Genomic DNA, 20,508 nt, shown 5'->3' with positions numbered 1-20,508 from the left:
TGCCTTTGTTTTTATCCTTGATACTTGCAAATCTTAAAGGATTCCGTTTTTGATTTAGTATTGATTACCTTGGAACTATTCAGTAGATGGTTTGATTGTCATGTGATTGTTAATGCCTGAGTGAGCACTTCGTAGTTTTTTTGAACCGTTTGTCTTGACAAAAGAGTTCCTCACGTAACATGTAGCCTGTCTTGTGCAGATTTTGGGAATGTAAATGCCCATCTTGAACGTTATCCTCCTCCTTGTTGTTGTTTTTTTCTTGAGTTTCTCATGTACTCAATACGAATAAACTCAGTGATCCTTTCCTGAAGCTCATCCATAGTCTTTGGTGATCTAGCATACAACTTTTCAGCAAAATATCTCGGTCATAAGCACGAAGGCAAATTACTGATGATATAAGTGTGATTCACATCTTTAACTCGTCGTGCAGCTTCATTGTACCTTTGTATGAATGCCTTCAAGGTTTCATCCTTCTCTTGTTTGGTGTTTACCAATTCCGTCGGTGTCATCTCCTGTTTTCGATTGGAGGCGTACTGTCTTCTAAAGAGAGTTTCCACGGTGGCGAAGCAATATACTGTGTTTGGGAGAAGAGTGTTGTACCATTCCAACGCCTTGTCCCTTAGTGACAAGGAGAAGGCTCTACATATGACCAGATCATTGTCCGTGTAGAATGTCATTGCGTTGGTGAAGATCCTAAAATGATTATCATGGTCTATCGAGCCATCATACTTCTCTAATGCAGGAGGATTTTTTTTCCGGCTTAGGAGTTTGCATGATGGCCGTCGTGAATGGAAGTAAGCTGGTAGGTCGAATAGTTTGTAGGGGCGTTGGTTCCCTTCTTCCCTGACCGATCGGGTTGGTATGAACGAATGGTTGTCTATTATGACTGCCATTGTTTTCACCTTCCCGGTTTGAGGCGGACAGTTCTGGAGGAACTCGTTTTGCCCTTATTGCTGCAATCTCTTCTGCGTGCTTCTGTTGCATCTCTTGTTATGCTTGCGCCTGCGCCTGTATGGTCTGCGCTTGTGCCTGCATATAGGCTTGCATATCTCTTATCAGCTCTCTAGTGCTCTGTTGCTCCTCCATATTTCTCGTGGTCACCATTGGGTTACTTCAATTCTCTCGGCCCCATGGTGGACGCTAAAATGATTCGGTATATATTTGGGTTACTACAATAGTTCGGTCTAGACCATATACCATATAATAATTATATAACATATCCTTTATGATCAATTATATAATATATACTTTATGATTAGATTGATGAGAATTATGAGATTTTGGATTGAGTTGGAAGTTATGTTTGTGATAATTGTAAGCTAAATATGTGAAATATATTGAAGTTAATAATTGTTTTGTTGTTATTACTTGAAAATAATCGTATTTAAATATAAAATGTTGTGTAAATTGATTCATTAGTTTATTTAGTTGTGTATGTGTGCATTAAATTCACCCTCATAGTCATTTATCAGGAAATGGGTACGACGACTCAATGTAGAAACAAAAGTCTAACTAAATCACAGTTTTCCATAATATCCATTGATGTTAATATATCTTGTACCATAGGATACCTAATCCTCCAGCTGTCGACCAATAGCCCGACGACAATTAAACCACTGCGAGACCTTCTCGTGACCCACGTTGTCGACCACTCACTACAAGAAAAAATTGAATTACATACAGCTAAAATCCGTATATAAGACCCAAAATCCGTATATAACACTTAATTACATACGGCTTACATACGGATAAAAATCCGTATATAAAATTGTCGTAGCTAAATTACATACGGATAAATCCGTATGTAATTTACATACGGATATCCGTATGTAAATTATATACGGATAAATCCGTATATAACTTTATAGTTTTATAAAAAAAAATTAGGTAATCCTTACACCACCAAATTGCTTTTAGGAGTTTTATATATCTGACTAAAGATAAATACAACCACCAAATTGCTTTTAGGAGTTTTATATATCTGACTAGAGATAAATACAACCATCAAATTGCTTTTACAACTAATGCAATACATAAATCAATCATAAATTACTTAAAAATACAACATAATAAACATACACAATTGAATATTTTTTTAGTTTGAATAATATCAAGCTGTGTACAAACATGGATGAAGTTAAGTATGAACATCTAAATAAATTAACAATCACGTGTATCTTAGTTGATTTTCATATTGTAAATCAATATACAATTAAACTGCTAAAGGTAACATTTTTAAAAGCTAATTAACTTTGATTTTCATATTGTAAATTAATATACAATTAAACTTCTAAAGGTAACATTTCTAAATGCTAATTAACTTCCTTCGTAGCCTGAAATGGAAGATTAGAATAAATCTCCTTCCTAAAGGAAAATTTCATCCCTTTACCTTCATCATCTTTATTCAGAATCGAATTTCGTCATTAAGTGGGATTTTGTGTTCCCAAATCAGCAATTCCTTCGCTTTGCTAATATCTGGCTTCCTCATATGTAAATCATCAGCTGTGTTTGACTTGTATTCTATTGTAATATTGGAATCAATTGTTTCCTTAATAACCTACATGTTTAAATTCATGCATTAAATTAAAAGTCTTTCAAAACTTACATATAAACAATACATGATCAATCTCAAAAGATTTCATGTAACACATTGCCAGGAACCAATAGTTTAGATTTATGGTTTGTTTTAGTACGTACACTTGCACACAAACAAAAGAATTTATTTGAATCTATTTTGTGTTATAGTAATAAGTCTCAAATAGTAGCAAAGCAACTGATCCAAAAACACCATGATAGTAAATAGTGGGATGGTCATTATAAATACAAGATAAATAACTTAAAATCTATATATCACAAACCAATAAATGTTTAAGCACAACGAACCATCCAAAATTAAAGATAAATCCATAATTTATAATCAAGACTAATGCTATTATTCCATCAAATATGTTTTGGTAGATTTTTTATGGGCTGGTAAATAACCTTAGAAGAAATCCAACTCTACATGCATTGGAAAATGGCCATGAGGGGAAGATATTCTGGTAAGAAAAGACTAACCTGTCTTCCTGACTTTTACTTATTAGCTCTTGCATTTTCTCCACCACATGTACAAAGCAAGCCCGTACGTCAACTTCCTATTTAGTCCCTGGACCTATATCTCCTCAATCAATACCATCTTTGCACCAAGACCAAGCTTTCCACGTGTCTATTTCAACCCATGCAGGGAATGCAAATACTTTAATGCAAGCACCTAACATTGAACAAAAACTCATTTTCAAGACAATGTAAGTGAAAAAAAAAACAAAGCTATATATTCCACTGATTATCAATATAAAGAGTAATAAGTTATCGAACAATTATTTCTTCTTACTAATAATGCTAGAAAGTGAAAAATTATTACATCTGTAGCTCAAGAAAAAGACATTTTAATTATCAAGGTTTGAATGACTCATTGTACAAGATTTTTGTGTCGCACTCGACCAATAGCTTCTACTTCTACTTTAAATTATTTCTCAGCTTGGCCCCTGAAAAAAAAAGTTAAACATGAATTACTTGTTTTAAGATAAACACTGGCCTACAACAAAAAGAGAGTATCATTGGCGAGGATATATAAGGTTGGTTGCCACCAGGACAATCATTGAAGAAAATAACGAAGATCATGTCTAAGTCATTTCAATTATAATAGAGACAATTGAATATTTACAAGTAGTATTTTGCAGCAAAATTTTACTAAACTTGTTTGCTAGTAAAGAATTATATCTTGTCACATCATAAGAGAAAATAAATTTTCAAATTAAGTATTTATAAAGTCACAATTTTATAATATAGTAATGCGTGATATAATAACAAAAATAGCAAAAATTTATAAAGTAGTTAAAATTATTAACATCAGAATCAAATTAGTATTAATCGGAGGAGCAAATTGCCATTTTAATATTCATTAAAATAAAAATTGCAAGAGTTTATTAACACCAGAACCCCATTCGTGTATTCTTCTATTAGACCAAAAATAAATACAATAAGAAATACCATGTCCAATTATACCAGATATACAATCATATTAACCTTGTTTCACTTTGAGGCACTACTGTGATTGACAGGGGTAACATAATAAACCGCCCTCGTTGCTGCTATCGCATAATCCCCTCTCTTAACAATCTTACCATCCAAATTATTCCTGGGACAGTAGTCAAACAGTTGACAAAGAATAAAAAATGGTCCAAATAGTTAGATGGCCTCAAAAAGAAAGAACGTTCTGAATTTTTGCATCTATTACTGTTAGAGATAAAAAAGAAAAAAATAATTTCAGACATATTCAGTGGGCCTGGCCAACACATCTTACTGAATGGAAAATCAAATCCACTGAAAACAACTCTTATATTTTAAAAGTTAAGATCCAAACATTATACCTTGCCTCATTTAGCACTGCTAACACTCGCTTCTGAAGTGTCTGTACTTCACCAGGTTCCTGTTTACTATAGCCTCCACACCTAAACATTGTCATAGTTCAGACTTAGATGTGGTTGAATGCTAAAATAAACAACATAATATGCTTCCATATATAAATTCAGTATTCTTGCCTCAATTTCAAATCATTAATCATTCAATCCCCCAATACAGGACAGGGTAAGAAATTCTATATCAGACATTGTCAAAATAATAATTACTACAAATACAAAAACTTCTACGACAGGTCAAATAAATTATATTTTACCAGGTTGATGATAAGAGACTTAAGAGACTACATACAGTAGTGAAGCAGAGTTGTTTCTGTTACATCAAGTAGAGGCTTTATTACATCTATATATATATATATATATATATATATATATATATATATATGGAAAAAAAAGTAGTAGCTATTTTCCACAGGTTCCACACTAATCCCAGAGTCAATAAAAATGCCATGAACAAACCAATGGCTTTCCCTTTTATAGAGTATACATGCCATCTAGGGATAGTCTTTTTATACATGTAAATTATCACCATCAGGCAACAACCAAATTATTTATACATGTAAATTATCACCATTGATAATGTGATGAAATGAGCATAGTGTGCACTACATGCCAAGACAATGAGTCTAATGTAAATAGACAAGCACTGAGTAGTTTTGTATTTAACTCATGAGACAAGTTTGGCACTATATTTGTAGACTAATGAGTAATGACTATGAAATAAGAATTTTGAAGCTAACCAATTCCATTGAAAACTATAGAATATGTTACACAGAAAAAAACTTTGTGCCTTCTGTGTAGCTTGGTTTGAAACGTGGAAACAATTGTTGAAATTTAAGGATTACATCTTTTTTGGGACAATAGTTTTGCTTCAAATATCAAGTGACCAAAAATACTCCAGTAGAATGAAAAATGAACTACACAATATCGATTTTAATTGACACAACCAAAACACAAGATGATGGGGCCATTCAATACAAGAAAAAGAAAACAGATCAAGAAAGAAAAGCTATAAAATAAAAGAACATGCAGCTAAAATGAAAAGAAAAATAGAAACATGACGATTGAAATGGTGATTCAATAGCAGTTTTAAAAATACAATCCAACACAACATTAGCATTAGTGATTAGAAGAAAGGAGCCATACACATACTGTTGTAAAAGATAATATCCTCTAAAATATAAAAACATTTTTTATTAACGTATATATCTTAGAAACCTTTACTTTATATCTTAGAAAAAATATTTAATTTCCTTTCATAACTAATTGCTTTATATCAAGTAGTCCACATTCCATAATAATTTGGTTACAAATAACTATGCCCTCTGAGATTGCTACATCGATCTGACCAGAAAAGCCAATAGAAAAAAACGCACCAGTCCAATTTGGAAGCCACATCCAAGGAAAATGTAGATTCAATTGGTGTCATGGCCTCCTTAGCAGTCTGCATAATGATGTAGAAATGTTTTCTATTATAAAATCAAGCCAATATAATAGATATATCTGGGTTAGGATTTATCTTGAAACTGAAACAGAGGATTGTCCTGAAAGAGTGGGTAAATTATAACATCCATAGACTACTATTACTGGGATTGTTACCATAAAACAATAAAGCGAACCCCGCTAAAGCTCTTCAAAACATGTCCAGTTGCTAAGCAAAGGAACTGGCATGGATGATGAAGCAATGACCATACATACAAATTTAGATTTAATATTCGAAAAATCATGATAGTTACTTCTTTGCCCAAAAACATGATCTCCTAACTTAGGCACTCATGATCTACAGCTTTAAACACAACCAAAATATCATACATTTAGGGGCATAAATTGTCTCATTGGCACAGTATATTTTCACTTTTTCAGGTATATCAGGAGAAAATTTCACACCATTCATATATTCTGATGTAGGTAGTATTTAAAGAAATGAAAACTGTCAAATTCTTTGTAACATATAGATGGCAAGAGATAGAACTATCATAATGGCTTTCTCCAAGCCAACAGTAGCTATCTTCTCCGTGAGATCTAATGCTCCACTGATATGGAGCCTGACATTATAATAGATTGTAAGGGTCAAACACAGCATTAGCTAAGCCATGGCCTTAATATATGGAAGCTATAAACTCCTATGGCAAAAGAATGTATAAACCAAATCACGGAATACATAAATCCAAATAATACTTTTCTTTGATTAGACATGTATTCGAAAACATGCTCTTTAATATCAAATCTTAGTAATACTTTAATGAATATTTAAAGTGAACATCATAATGAACAACTATTTTAAAGTATAATGGATTAATCTACTCCTATATCGAATAGTAAAACAGAGTGAATCATAATGCAAATGGCTTCAGATTTAGACTATGATACACAAAGTGAACCACAAAAATTTGATACTTTCTAGGAAACATTGAGGTATAAAATAAAAGCTGAGATTGAAGAAAGAAACAAACAGACTGCAACTTTGAAAAGTAAGCTCATGAGGCGAAACATGAGGACCAGATATTAAAGAGCAAAAGAAAATGTACCTTGATTATCTCTACTAATTGATCAACCCCACTTTCATGAAACGAGAGGACGCACCCTACGCGTCATTGCCAAGCGTGCAACAGGAGCCGAACTAAAATAAAAGAGGGAAATTTTTTTAAAAGAAATCAAAATGAAAAACCATTAAATCTCATAACGGTTTGAAATGAAACAAGAACACAAGAATACTGCTCACTTTCTATGTTGATCGTTTAGAATCTCCACAGCAGATTTTGTCACCACTTCCTGCTTTTGGTTCAAAACAATCCCTACAGCACCTTCAATCTTCAATCCAACCTCTTCTTTGGGTTTCAAAAGAGTAGCAGGCTCGAAGGAGCGCTGAAACGTCGTCGGGTGTGATTGATTTTGCGGCCACTTGACGAAAGAGCCTCCAAGGAGATGACCAAAAGAACGATGCGGACTCGACTCGAGATCAAGAGCGAGACGGAGAATGATTGGAAGAAAATGTTAAAAAACCCTAAACGAATGAATAGAAGCCAGAACGATTGCGGGAAAGCTCCAAAATGGAGAAAGAACCCTAATCTGGACCGAAGGAACCCTAAAAATGGGGAGAAACATAAAATGAACCGATTAATCGGTTCAAACACAAGATTGATCGGTACAAAAGTGTTTAACCGGCGCAAATGGAGGTTTAATCGGTGGAAATCGAAGAACAAATGGCAGAAAGGGTTTTAATCAGTAGAAAAGTGGTTTTAATCGGTTAAAAATGAAGGGAAAGTGAAGAGGATGATGAAACCATAAGATTCGGAAGTGGTTCTGTATATGAAAGTGAAAATAGAGAAGGAGAGTGGAGAGTTAAAGTTAGGGTTGCAGAGAAATCTAAGAGTGTAGAGTTAGGGCTTGAGAGAGATTTGAGTGAACACACCTCGAGTGAGTGTTCTACCAAACCAGCTTCAAATTAATGAAATATAATTTCAACTTTTTTTAAAATAATTAATTTCGAGTAAAACAACACTTACTTTTACTTACGTACGCATTATAGCACTTACATACGGATGTTATCTCCAGAAAACTCTCCCGCCCCAGGAAACTCTCCCGCCACCAAGTACTCAAAGTACATACGGATTTTATATATGAAAAATCTGTATATAATTCTTTTTTCAGGATCCGTATATAATATCTGTATGTAATTTTTATGTTACATACGAATCAAAATCCGTATATAATTATCGGTAGATAATCATCATTTTTCTTGTAACCGACCATAATGACATGATACCACATGGCGTTGTCGACCACTTGATACTCGACAACCGAATAAGTGATGTCACGACATGAGGCGGGCGTGCGACACGTCGTTCTCTTATGTCGGCACGGAGGATGATCGACATACAGAACGCGACATTGTGATCTAGCGGTTACGAATAAGCAGTTATGCATCTTGACTAACCAGCGCCGTGAATCACGGCTATATATCAGGGAAGTAATTGACTCAGTATCAGCACACGATTTGACGGTTACGATTTCTAAACAGTCAACTACAGTAACTGACCGGATTTTCAGGTAAACGGTTTATTACACTATTTTAAATACACAATGAATACCAGAAAAAAGGTACGTTTTTCCCCTAAGAGAAAATTAAGAGAGATTTTCTTATTCGAACAACACCCCTATTGACTTGAGCGTCGGAGTGCCTTTGCAGGTACCCAGCCCATCTTGCTCAGAGAATCAGAGAAGAGAGAGAGAAACACAACGCAGTAAAGGCAGCATAGAGAAGAAGCAGTGCAGAGTTGTTAGGTTCGGATCTTGGTCTCTAAACCCCTACTGAAACATATCTTATGGATATGGAGCTTCTTTTAACCAGCGTACGTGATGGAAATGTTGTTTCCTCTGAATACTTAATGAGATTGTTGTTGTTCTTTCTTGTTATAAATGCTATTCATATTGTAATATAACTACTATTTCTATTTTTTATTAATTAGTTATTCTAAACAAATAAATTTGAAGTAATAGCTAACAACGAGTTAGGATGTTATAACTAAGCATATTGATGGTTCAAATTACGTGAATAACAAATTAATTTAGAGGAAAAAATATAATCAATAATATCTCAAATCAGATTATTATGTATCTGGCTTTTTAGTTAATTATAAATTAATTATTCTATAATTAATATATCGGCAAACTGTTATCGTAGGTTAATATCGAATGAATTTTATTTTTGAAACTTAAACTTTTTATTATATTTATATAAATACAACAATTAGTTTATTTTTTAAACTGTAATTTCAAACTCTTTTGTCAAAGGAATATAATTTCAAACTTAATATTAAACGTTAATGTCATCATTGGTACAGTTAAAAATGCAAAATAATATTATTTATTTACTTAATAATTTATTATTTTAGTATCCAAATTTATACTTGTGCGTTAACTTTTTAAAATAACATTACATATCTCATACGTTTATATTTACATTTATTATGCTATTAATATTTTATTTCAAAATCAAATGACCTTCTTTATTAAAATAATATTAATTATTTATTAAAATACAATATATATACTTTTCAGCGCAATATCATCTATACTCTGTTTGTGGCAGAAAGGAATAAATACTTTAGTAAACTCTCTTCGTAAAACTTAGAAAAAAAAATTAAAAGGATTTTTGGGTTAAAGTAATCAGAAATAAATAGTTAAATTCAGTTATTCTAATTTTAATTATTTAAAAGTTATTATAACCAACTACTATAAATAATACATTTTAAAAAATATCAGAATTTTTTAAACTTTTGAGAACAGTTCGAGTTGAATTAATGATAAAAAATATTTATTTTTTAAAAAAAGTAAGCATGATTCATACGGTAAATATTATTAAACTGGGCATAAAAATTATTTCATACAGCACAAAAATTTAAAAACTATTTTCTATTTTATAAAAAAAACTAATTATGTATTACGGGTTAACTTAACTTGTAAAAAAGAAAACATTTTCTTTTTTTTTTTGGTTACTTGTCAATTCGGATTATTTGTAAGCTTACTCACAAAACAACTGAAATATAGTTGTCAAATTAGCTTTCAAATCCATATTATCCTCAAATAAAGAAAATACAGTGGATAGATTAGGATGATATTGATCTAAATTAGAATTGAACCAGTTCAAGTAATCAACTCATAATCCAAATTAAGTTCATTGCGACAACTTAATACGAAAATTAACAAACTAAACCAGTGCGGATAAAAGGCAAAACACCAACATTTTTTTCTCATTCGAATTCAAGGTCTAATCATCCTTTGTTCTAAAGAAAACAAAAACAACCTCCTTGAATGCAATTTTCCCTCACTTGTTTTCTCCGGAAATCTTTGGCAATTGTTCTTCTGCATTTGAGATATCATCATGGGAGGGTGTTGCAGTCGTGTTTCAGTACATGATGTGGAATGTTCATGCAACCATAACCATGATGATGGTGCATGTGAACACGGTGGGGACCGTATCATGTCAAGAGGGTCCTCTGAGTTTGTATCAATGTACAGCAAAAAGGGTTCAAAAGGAGTTAATCAAGATGCATTGACTGTGTGGAAGGTAAGATTCTTGATGTATATGTTCGCAATTTGGCTTCATTTTATATTTCCCTTTCAATCAATCTGCCTGGAATTGTTTTCCTTAAAGAAGGTTGAAAATTACATTTTAGAAGGTGAAATTGCAGATATAAAATTAACTATAAGGGGTTTCCATCCTTAAAACATAATGACTCGTAGTGAATAAATTCATGGCTTGGATTAATGGTTATATGATACGTTATCAGGACTTCACTGCAAAAGGACATGATCTTTTGTGGGGTGTTTGATGGTCATGGTCCTCTGGGGCACAAGTTTTCACAGTCTATACGTGACAAACTACCCTCAAAACTCTCTGCATCAATCAAACAGTCACAACAAAAGGTCATCAAACACAATGATACTAATGCTACAAATGGAAGTAGTCATAGTAAAGTGCATGTTGAGGATAACCAAAATACGTCCTTTTCTTCATGGGAGGGAAGCTTTATGAAGTGCTTCACTGAAATGGATGAATACCTTGCTAAGAACATAGACTCTAAAGGGTTTTCTGGAGGTAGCACTGCTGTAACTGTTATCAAACAGGTACAATTAGACATTCTCAATTTCATTATCTCATTGTCAATGTTGCAAGAATGTTATAATTAACCACATTCTTTCCCCTTTTTAAATTTCAGGGTGACCAATTAATAATTGGAAATTTGGGGGATTCACGTGCAGTTCTTTGCAGAAGAGCAGATGACAACCATCTTATTCCTGTTCAACTTACTGTTGACTTGACCCCAGATATTCCAAGTAGGTCTTGGTATTAACTGTTAATCTAAGTTTTCTGATCTTAAAATTTGGTTAAATAGATTAGTTAAGCCCTTATTCATTAAGAACTTATCAAATCAAAGGAGAGGTTATTGATAAGTTGATTCTAAACCTTATTGAAATAAGCTAAAAGAACTTATTTAGATAAGACACTCTTTGAAATGTCCCTGTGTCTAACTTGCTTTTCTTCTTCAATGTCACTCAGGTGAAGCTTTAAGAATCATTAATTGCGGAGGTAAAATATTTTCTGTAAATGAAGAACCAAGAGTAAATAGAATATGGAGGCCAAATGGGAGTCGCCCTGGACTGGCTATGGCAAGAGCCTTCGGAAATTTTTGCCTAAAAGATTATGGTCTCATCTCAGTCCCTGATGTATCATACAGAAAACTTACAGAGCAGGATGAGTTTGTGGTTCTGGCTTCTGATGGGGTAAGCATTTTCGTATCAAGATCTCAAACATTTGATCAAATAGAGCTTTCAAACAATAAACAACAACCAATTATCATTCCCCAAATTATATCTCAATCAAAAAAGGTCTAAAATTTCTTTCTTTTACAGGTATGGGATGTGCTAACAAACAGTGAAGTAATAGACATTGTTGCTTCAGCACCAAAAAGGTCCATGGCAGCTAAATTGTTAGTGGACCATGCAGTTAAAGCATGGAAACGTAAGTATGTTTCCATGGTTGATGATTGTACAGCCATATGCTTGTTCCTGAAGGATCAAACTGTTTTAACCCAATCCTGACACAATGTGAGTGTGAGCAACAACATCCCTCTGAAGCACCTGCATCGGTCATAATCTAGAGATGTAAATACTGAATGTAACGAAGTGTAAATGGCACGAGTAGTTTTAGAATCAAAAGGAAGAATTTGAAGCTCTTGTAGGTTATCTGGATTCAATTTTGAATCATAATAGCAATGATCTCAGTAGCTTAAGGGGAGTTGAAGCTGATCCTAACTCAATAAGAACTGTACAAATCAAAATGTATAATGTTATTGGGAGGTGGGGGGACTAGAGCAACTTACAATGTACAAATAGTATAGCCAGAAGGTTTTGTTTGGACATAAAAGCAGAAGAAAGCAATTATTTTAGCCTTCTATTCTGGTTTGATTTCATCTACAAGAATTTTCTTTTATCAGCCTAGTGCGATGAACTTTTAATAAATTGTAACACTTTTTTCTGGCTTGGATACTACAAAGTTCAATGAAGAACTATGCATACCTCCTTTTCTATTCATGTTCAATTGTTTCTCAGTGTGATGTGTTAACTCTTCCACATATCTGACAAGAGAATAAAATAATTTTGGGATTCTACACATACCAATCAAATTATACTGATAATAGTTTTCTAATGATTCAACGGGTTATTGAGCAGAATCGAAGGTTAAGGTTAAACACCGACAAAAGTTATTATTGAACAATGATCATGAAATGTTATATCTTCATAAATTATGCATATGCTTGGATAGGGATGACAATGGAGTGGATAATTTCGTTAACATCTCAAGAGAAAAAAATTATCTCCATCCTTATATCCTCATTCAACTAGTATCAAATTTGTCTTATTTTCATTTTTACCAAATATCGAGTATATATTCATATCCATACGTGCTTACTTACTATTTTAATATTAATTAATTAATAAAAAAGAATATGGAAAATAAAACATAATATTATCAAATATTTAATATAAAAAAAAATTCAACTCTTTAGTATGAAATATTTAGAAAGAAATTATAATTGAATATATTTCAAATTAGAATAGCAAATAAAATTTCATGAGAAGCAAACATTTATTAAAATTACAAACATTAATTAAATCAAGTTGATAAAATTTAAAAATATTTTTAGAAAAAATATAAAAGGAAAAAAACTCAAATTAAAAAATATTTTGAATGTCTTTTTACTTCAAGTTTTTAAATTCTAATGAAATATCTATTTTTATACACTACTAAAAATTATAATAATCACTTAATCAAAATTACACAAAAAATAAAGATTGAATTAATAATAATTTATTAAAATTTAATATAGAGTTTTCTGATAGATGGTTCGGCAAGTGCACCGAATCGCTTCAAGTAATAAATCATGGTAAGACTAGGTATCATTTTCCCAAGAAACTCGTAATACTAAAGAATTGTGCGATTAACAACTTATTTAGACTCAAGAACGTAACATCCATTTACAAGCATGTGCAAGAAAGATAAATTTACACAAAATTACATGGTTGAAATTTGGTGTTTAAAGGCACTTAGAAATGGAATAGACTAGAAATGATATGAAATGACATTGTTAAGGTTAGGTTTCACCTATTTCACTCTTGTGCATACACAATCTCATCTCTTCTCCATCAATTTACTAATGTCAATCCATAAAAACACTCTAGTCCTAATCTCTTAGGTGAAAGAGCCTAGGTTTTCTCCATTCAACTCCAATCCCTTGGAAATTCTAACAAGCAAACCTGCATTAAAGAGCTAGGATCTTAAAGACAACATGTGAATCATCTTCCATCCTTAGAATCAATGACCACAAGGACTCTTGTTTCAGTTCAAGGTTCCATCTTACATACCCATAATCCATGAAACCCCAAAATCAAGTCATGAACATTCCTATTACATGCAAGCTTTAAGATCAGAAACAAGAATACTAGCAATTGATAGAAAAGGCATATATATAATCAAATTATTCAACAAATACACAAGAATTCAGAGGCTACATCTATCCCCAACAAGATGGATTTGGCTCTCCATTTCCATGGAGAGCCTTTAAGCTTACAAAATGGCCATGGAAGAAGATGGAGAACCCAGGAGGAAGAAGGGAGTGTTCCCATGAGCCTTAGCATCCCTTCAAGCTCTCCTCTGAGTGAGATGCACCTCTAAAGAACCAAAGACCCCTTTCCCTTCACGTTTTAGGTCTAAATAGATCAAATTTTCCACATGAGCATCGTCACCGCTCAGTTGCACCCCACCTACAGCCCACCTGTGACATTCTAGAGGGGTGGCGCTCAACTGCTGCCCAACTGCAACTCAGCCGCAGAATTCCAATGATAGAGCACTCAGCTGCACCCCAGCTGCACCTCAACTACAACATTCTAGAGATAGATATAGCTCAGTCGTAGCCCAACTACAGCCCAACTACAATATTCCAAAATTCTCTCTTTTTGTTTTGCTTGCTTTTGTGGCTGGTTAAGCTCTATACATTGGTGAATGTTCTTCTAAGCATAAAATTACCTACAAAATAAGGGGATTAGTGATGATATTATATCAATGTAGCCCAAAACACACTTATTTATAAAAGCAAGATAAAAGAGAGGATTAAGCAAATTTCAAGCTAGAAAAGAGTTGATTTTGCTACTAAAATAATGCTTAGGTAATGGTAAGAATTAGCATTATCACTTTCATCTTTTCAACTTCAATATATGTTGGATGGTGATAAAAAAATATTCATAACAATGATAATAAATTATTATATTATAATAAATAAAATTTATTTATACAATTATAGTGATGAAATTACACTTATGATAATAACTTATTAAAAAATAAATATATATAAAATATCAAAGCAGTATTTTACATTATAAAAGTAATCAACAAATAAAAATATTAGAAAAATGTTCAAATATATGTCTCAGAAATAATTGGATAAAAATGAAGTAAAACCGCACAAAGGAAAATAAATATATAAGTAGGGGTTTGATAAAATATCTTAGAAATGTTAGAAGATTTTTTAAATATCAACCTAGTTGAACTAGAAGAGATAACGAATATTGAAAAATTAATTTTTCAAATGAAATAAAAATTATTAATAAGAGAATAAAGAAGATAAGATTTTTATATTACCTAATAAATGAAAGGTTTGAACACTTAAATTGAAAGTTAAACATTTTCATGTGAAAAAAAAATACAATAAATAAAATATTAAACAAAAATAGAAATATTCAAATATGAAACATAAAAATATTTAATTAACATATATCATTTGAATATAATTACAAAAAAATTATAGTAACAGGAAATAAGGATAGCAAAAATACATCTACTTGAAATATCCGTAGATAAAATCGACGGATAGTTGGTACCCATTGATATTTATTATATTTGAATAGTGAGATTAGGTATTTTAATATTATTTTTATCTTATTTCTATGTTTTATCTTTAGTTAGTTGACCTTAACCTATATTTGTTTTATTATAATAGAGTACATATGTGTATATTAGAAGGAGATTATTATTAGCTTTTCATTATATTCAACATAGTTCATTTATGTCTGCATGATAAAACTCTCAAGATCACTTGGATAAAATTAAATGTCATTGGACTTACTTACCACATAAGAACTTGTCAACAAGTTTCCAAGTTGTTGATTCTTTGGAATGGAATATGTTCCTCTTGGATTTACTTAATTACGTTTTCTAATATTTTTCAGCTTGAACAACAGGAGCCACTAAAGAAATAGGACACAATGATATTCAATGAACCTGCAAAGAAAACAAATTTCTCATCCGAGATGAAAGAAACAAAATATGAATATGCAACAACTTAGGGCTTCTCCATAGAAATTGTCTCAATAAAACCTGAAATACAAAACAATTATACTTCTGGGTCTGTTCAATTTAACTCCAACAATGCTTTTAAGTCCATTAGAAAACAAGGAAAATCAGAAGACGGGTACAATTGGAGGAAGTATGGAGAGAAACAAGTGAAAGGAAGTGAGAATCCACACAATTATTACAAGGGCACTTATCCAAATTGTCCAACAAAGAAGAAAGTTGAAAGGTCTTTGGAGGAACGTGTTACTGAAATAGTATACAGGGGAAGTCATACTCATCCTAAGCCACATAATAGAAAAAATGGCTCTCAATTAATGGATCAAACTTTTTTCATCCTGCACCATCTCTGGGATTTCATATTAGTCTATGGTAGAGGAAGACTTTGAGCAAACATCACAAAGTAGTTTCTTTGGAGGTGTTGATGATGATGACTTTGGTCCTTAGGCCAAAAGATGGCAAGATAAGCAAATGACACATACATCACTGAAATAAACCTTTATTATTGGAAAGAAATTACATGATGAGTTTGATTTTAGTGTGACTTGTTGGAAGTCTCACATCGACTAGAGATAAGGCGAATTTAAAGTATATAAGTGGGCGCAAACCTTACCTTACAAGCCAGTTTTGTGGAGTTGAGTTAAGCTTAAAGTTCACTCCTTAACTTGGTATCTAGAGCTTTTTTTCTTACGGGACCTTAGAATGGATTCTGAAACAAGTTTTTCCCAAGCAACTCTTCAAATTTTCAATAGGGAAAACTATGATCTTTGGGCTATTAAAATGGAGGCTTACCTAGAAGCTTTAGATCTTTGGGAAGCAGTAGAAGAAGATTATGAAATCCTTCCGCTGCCTGACAATCCCACTGTGGCCCAGATGAAAAATCATAAGGAGAAGAAAACCCGAACAAAAAAAACAAACTCATGTCTTTATGTTGGCATCTCTACAACCATCTTTACTAGGATCATGACTCTTAAATCAGCAAAAGAAATTTGCGATTATCTGAAGAGAGAATATACTAGAGATGAAAAAATTCGAAGCATGCAAGTGCTTAACTTGATGAGAGAATTTCAACTTCAAAGGATGAAAGAGTCTGACACAATCAAGGAGTATTCAAATAAATTTTTGGGTATTGCCAACAAGATAAAATTATAAGGAAGTAATTTCGCAGATTCCAGAATTGTTGATAAAATTTTGGTGACCGTACCAGAAAGGTATGAAGCATCTTCTTTGGAAAATACAAAGGATATTTCTAAAATCACTCTTGTTGAAGTGATACATGTCTTCCAAGCCCAAGAGCAACATAGATTGATGAAGGAAGATTGTGCTACTGAAGGTGCTCGCTCTTCTAGCCAAAAGCCAACAAGCAAAAAACTATAAGAAGAATCATCCAGTCAACAATCAAAGCAGTGCAAATAATTACAACAAAGGAAAGGGTGAAAAGAAAAGTTACCCTCCTTGTCAACACTATGCCAAAATGGGTCTCCATTCATATGTTGGAGGAGCCCAGATGCCAAATGCATAAAGTGCATTCAAATGGGACATGAAGTTGTCATATGCATGAGCAAAAATCAATCACAAGAGCAAGAAGCTAAAGTTGTTGAATAGGAGGAGGAGGAAGATCAATTATTTGTGGCCACCTGTTTTGATAGAAGTAAAGAAAATGAAAGTTGGGTGATTGATAGTGGTTGCACAAACCATATGACCTATGACAAGGAGCTTTTTGAAAGATTTAAAGCCAACCAACATCACCAAAGTCAAAATAGGCAATTATGATTATATTTCAGTCAAAGGAAAGGGAAATGGTACAATAACAAGTTGCTCAGGTATAAAGTTAATTTTCGATGTCATTTTTGTACCAGAAATTCAACAAAACCTAATGAGTGTTGGCCGATTGATTGAAAGAGGCTTCAAAGTCGCTTTTGAAGACAATTTTTATTAGATTAAAGACGCACCCAGTCAAGAAATGTTCAAAATCAAAATGAAAGGAAAACGTTTTGCTCTAAATCCATTGGAGGAAGAGCAAGCTGCCTTTCCTGTCAAGGAGAACATCACAGAAGTTTGGCACAAGAGGTGTGGGCATTATCATCACCAAGGGTTGCTGAAAATGTAGTCTAAGAAAATGACAATTGATTTTCAAGAACTTGATGATCAAATACCAACATGCAAGACATTTCAATTTGGAAATCAAAAAAGAAATTCATTCCTAAAGCCAACATGGAGAGCCACTCACAAATTGCAGCTCATCCACACGGATGTTTCAGGCCCTCACAAAATGCCTTCCTTAAAAGGTAGTCTTTATTTTAATACCTTTATTGATGACTTCACCATAATGAGTTGGATTTTTTTTCTTGAAGTTTAAATCAGAAGTAGCTCAAGTTTTTTGGAAGTTTAAGACAAGAGTTGAGAATGAAAGCAACTGTAAAATTTAGATTGTAAGATCTGATAATGAGAAGGAGTATACTTCAACAGAATTTGATAGGTTTTATGAAGATTCAGGCATAAAGCATCAACTTACATCCCCTTACACACCTCGATAAAATGGAGTTAGTCAAAGGAGAAATAGATACATCATGGGGATGTCAAGATGCATGTTGCATGAGAAGAATTTGCCAAAAACGTTTTGGGCAAAGGTAGCAAATACAATTGTGTTTCTTCAAAATAGGCTTCCAACAAAGGCAATGAGAGAAATGACACTATTTGAGGCATGATATGGTTATAAACCATTCTAAAATTTCTTAAAGTATTTGGTTGTTTGTATTTCACTCATGTTCAACAGAGTAAGCGTGACAAGCTTGATAAGAGAGCTTCACCAGGCATTTTTATAGGCTACAGTTCGGTCAGTAAAGCCTATAAAATTTTCAAGCCACAAACTAGAAATATTATTGTCACCATGGATGTTTACTTCATGGAGAATGAAGAGTTGAACCTGGATGATGCAGAAAAGAAGGGTCAGAACATGGCAGAACTGAAACTCAAGTTTTCTAGTTCAAGCATTGAAGAAGAAGAAGATGACTGACAAAATCAAACAATGGATGATGCTTATGTGAGAGGAACAAGGTTGCTCTCAAATGTTTATGAAAGGTGCAATATTGCCTTATGTGAACCTGCTAACTATAAAAAAAACAAAAAAGGATCAAAGGTGGATAAATGAAATGGAGGAGGATTTGTCAATGATAGAGAAAAACAAAACTTAGATCCTAGTGGATAGGCCTCATGACAGGAAGGTAATTGGAGTCAAGTGGGTGTTTAAAATGAAACTTAATGTTGATGGCTCAATCAACAAACACCAAGCTAGACTGGTGGTTAAAGGGATGCCCAAATCTTTGGTGTTGATTATTCTGACACTTTTGCTCATGTTGCTAGATTGGACACAATCAGGTTACTCCTTGCAATAGCTACACAAAAGAGCTGGAAAGTGTTTCAGTTGGATGTAAAATCAGCCTTCCTAAATGGTATCCTACAGGAAGAAATTTATGTTGAGCAGCCCTAAGGATTTGTGAAGGAAAGTGAGGGAGATAAAGTATATCTTCTCAAGAAAGCCCTTTATGGTCTAAAACAAGCTCCAAGAGCTTGGTATAACAAAATTAATGAATATTTGCTTAATTTTGAATTTGAGGAAAGTCTATCAGAAACAACCTTGTATGTCAAGCACAATGACACTGATTGTTTCATTGTATATTGATGACCTACTAGTTACAGGAAACAATATAGAGCATATTCAAAACTTCAAACAGGAGATGATGAAGGTGTTTGAAATGACAGATCTTGGAGTTATATCCTACTTCCTTGGCATGGAGATCAAGCAAGGGCAAGGTACAATTTTCATATGTGAGAAAAAGTATGCAAAGGAAATACTAAAGAAATTTCAACTGGAAGAATGCAAGGCAATAAGCACTCCAATGAATCAAAAGGAGAAGCTGCACAAAGAAGTTGGTGCTAACAAAGTTGATGAAGGATATTTCAGAAGCTTTATTGGTTGCTTAATGTACCTCACGACCACAAGGCCTGATACTTTAAATGTTGGAAGTATTCTGTCTCGATTCATGCATTGTGCAAGTGAATTGCATCTCAAGGCTGCCAAAAGAGTGATTCGGTATGTGAAGGGTACAAGTGATTTTGGTGTTAAGTTCACATGGAGCAAAGAATTTAAGTTGGCAGGTTTCTCTGATAGTGACTGTGGAGGTTTTATGGATTATATGAAAAGTACTTCAGGCTATTGTTTTACTCTTGGATCAACTGTTTTCTCTTGGAGCTCAAAGAAGCAAGAAATTGTGGCTGAATCCATTGTAGAAGCTGAGTTTATTGCAACTACAGCTACAGTCAATCAAGCTTTATGGTTAAGAAAGATTTTAATGGATTTAAGTCTGGAGCAAAAAGAAAGTACCAAGATTTTTGTTCACAACTGTTATCGCTATTTCCCATGATCATGTATTTCATGGGAAAACTAAGAATTTCAACATCAAGTTGTTTTTTTTAAGAGAAGTGCAGAAAAATGAATTTGTGACTTTGATTTATTTCAAGTCTGAAAACCACTTTTAGATAGCAAGTTCGAGCTTCTAAGGAAAAAAGTTGGTGTTTGCAGCTCCTAAAGCAAGGAGAGTATTAAAAATTGCTTCAGCACTGAACTATGTCCACCTTTTA

The 20,508-nt window shown here is 33.0% G+C and overlaps 1 long non-coding RNA gene and 2 pseudogenes across 5 annotated transcripts; 2 read left to right on the top strand and 1 right to left on the bottom strand.

Annotated features, from left to right (window-relative positions):
• Window positions 1–2,076: 2,076 nt before the first annotated feature.
• Window positions 2,077–7,973, bottom strand: LOC148193759 (uncharacterized). Of its 5 annotated transcripts, XR_015781859.1 has the most exons (8): window positions 7,180–7,971; window positions 6,986–7,077; window positions 5,834–5,901; window positions 4,410–4,490; window positions 4,066–4,177; window positions 3,458–3,524; window positions 3,058–3,250; window positions 2,077–2,557 (listed from the first exon to the last, which is right to left on the bottom strand). It is a non-coding gene; the product is annotated as an uncharacterized LOC148193759 (long non-coding RNA). The 5 variants fall into 5 exon arrangements; XR_015781860.1 differs by lacking the exon at window positions 3,458–3,524 and having other exon boundaries at window positions 7,180–7,973; XR_015781862.1 differs by lacking the exon at window positions 4,066–4,177 and having other exon boundaries at window positions 3,058–3,524; window positions 7,180–7,959.
• A 2,368-nt stretch (window positions 7,974–10,341) lies between these two features.
• On the top strand, window positions 10,342–12,450 carry LOC148193758 (putative protein phosphatase 2C 74; annotated as a pseudogene).
• Window positions 12,451–15,782: 3,332 nt separating this feature from the next.
• LOC148193757 (putative WRKY transcription factor 33) lies at window positions 15,783–16,362 on the top strand (annotated as a pseudogene).
• The last annotated feature ends 4,146 nt before the right edge of the window (window positions 16,363–20,508 follow it).

The sequence above is a fragment of the Vigna umbellata genome, chromosome 9 (genome assembly GCF_029865625.1).
Source record: "Vigna umbellata cultivar VRB3 chromosome 9, Vumbellata_1.0, whole genome shotgun sequence".
Taxonomy (NCBI): Eukaryota; Viridiplantae; Streptophyta; class Magnoliopsida; order Fabales; family Fabaceae; genus Vigna; species Vigna umbellata.
This window is presented reverse-complemented; position numbering and strand designations above follow the sequence as displayed.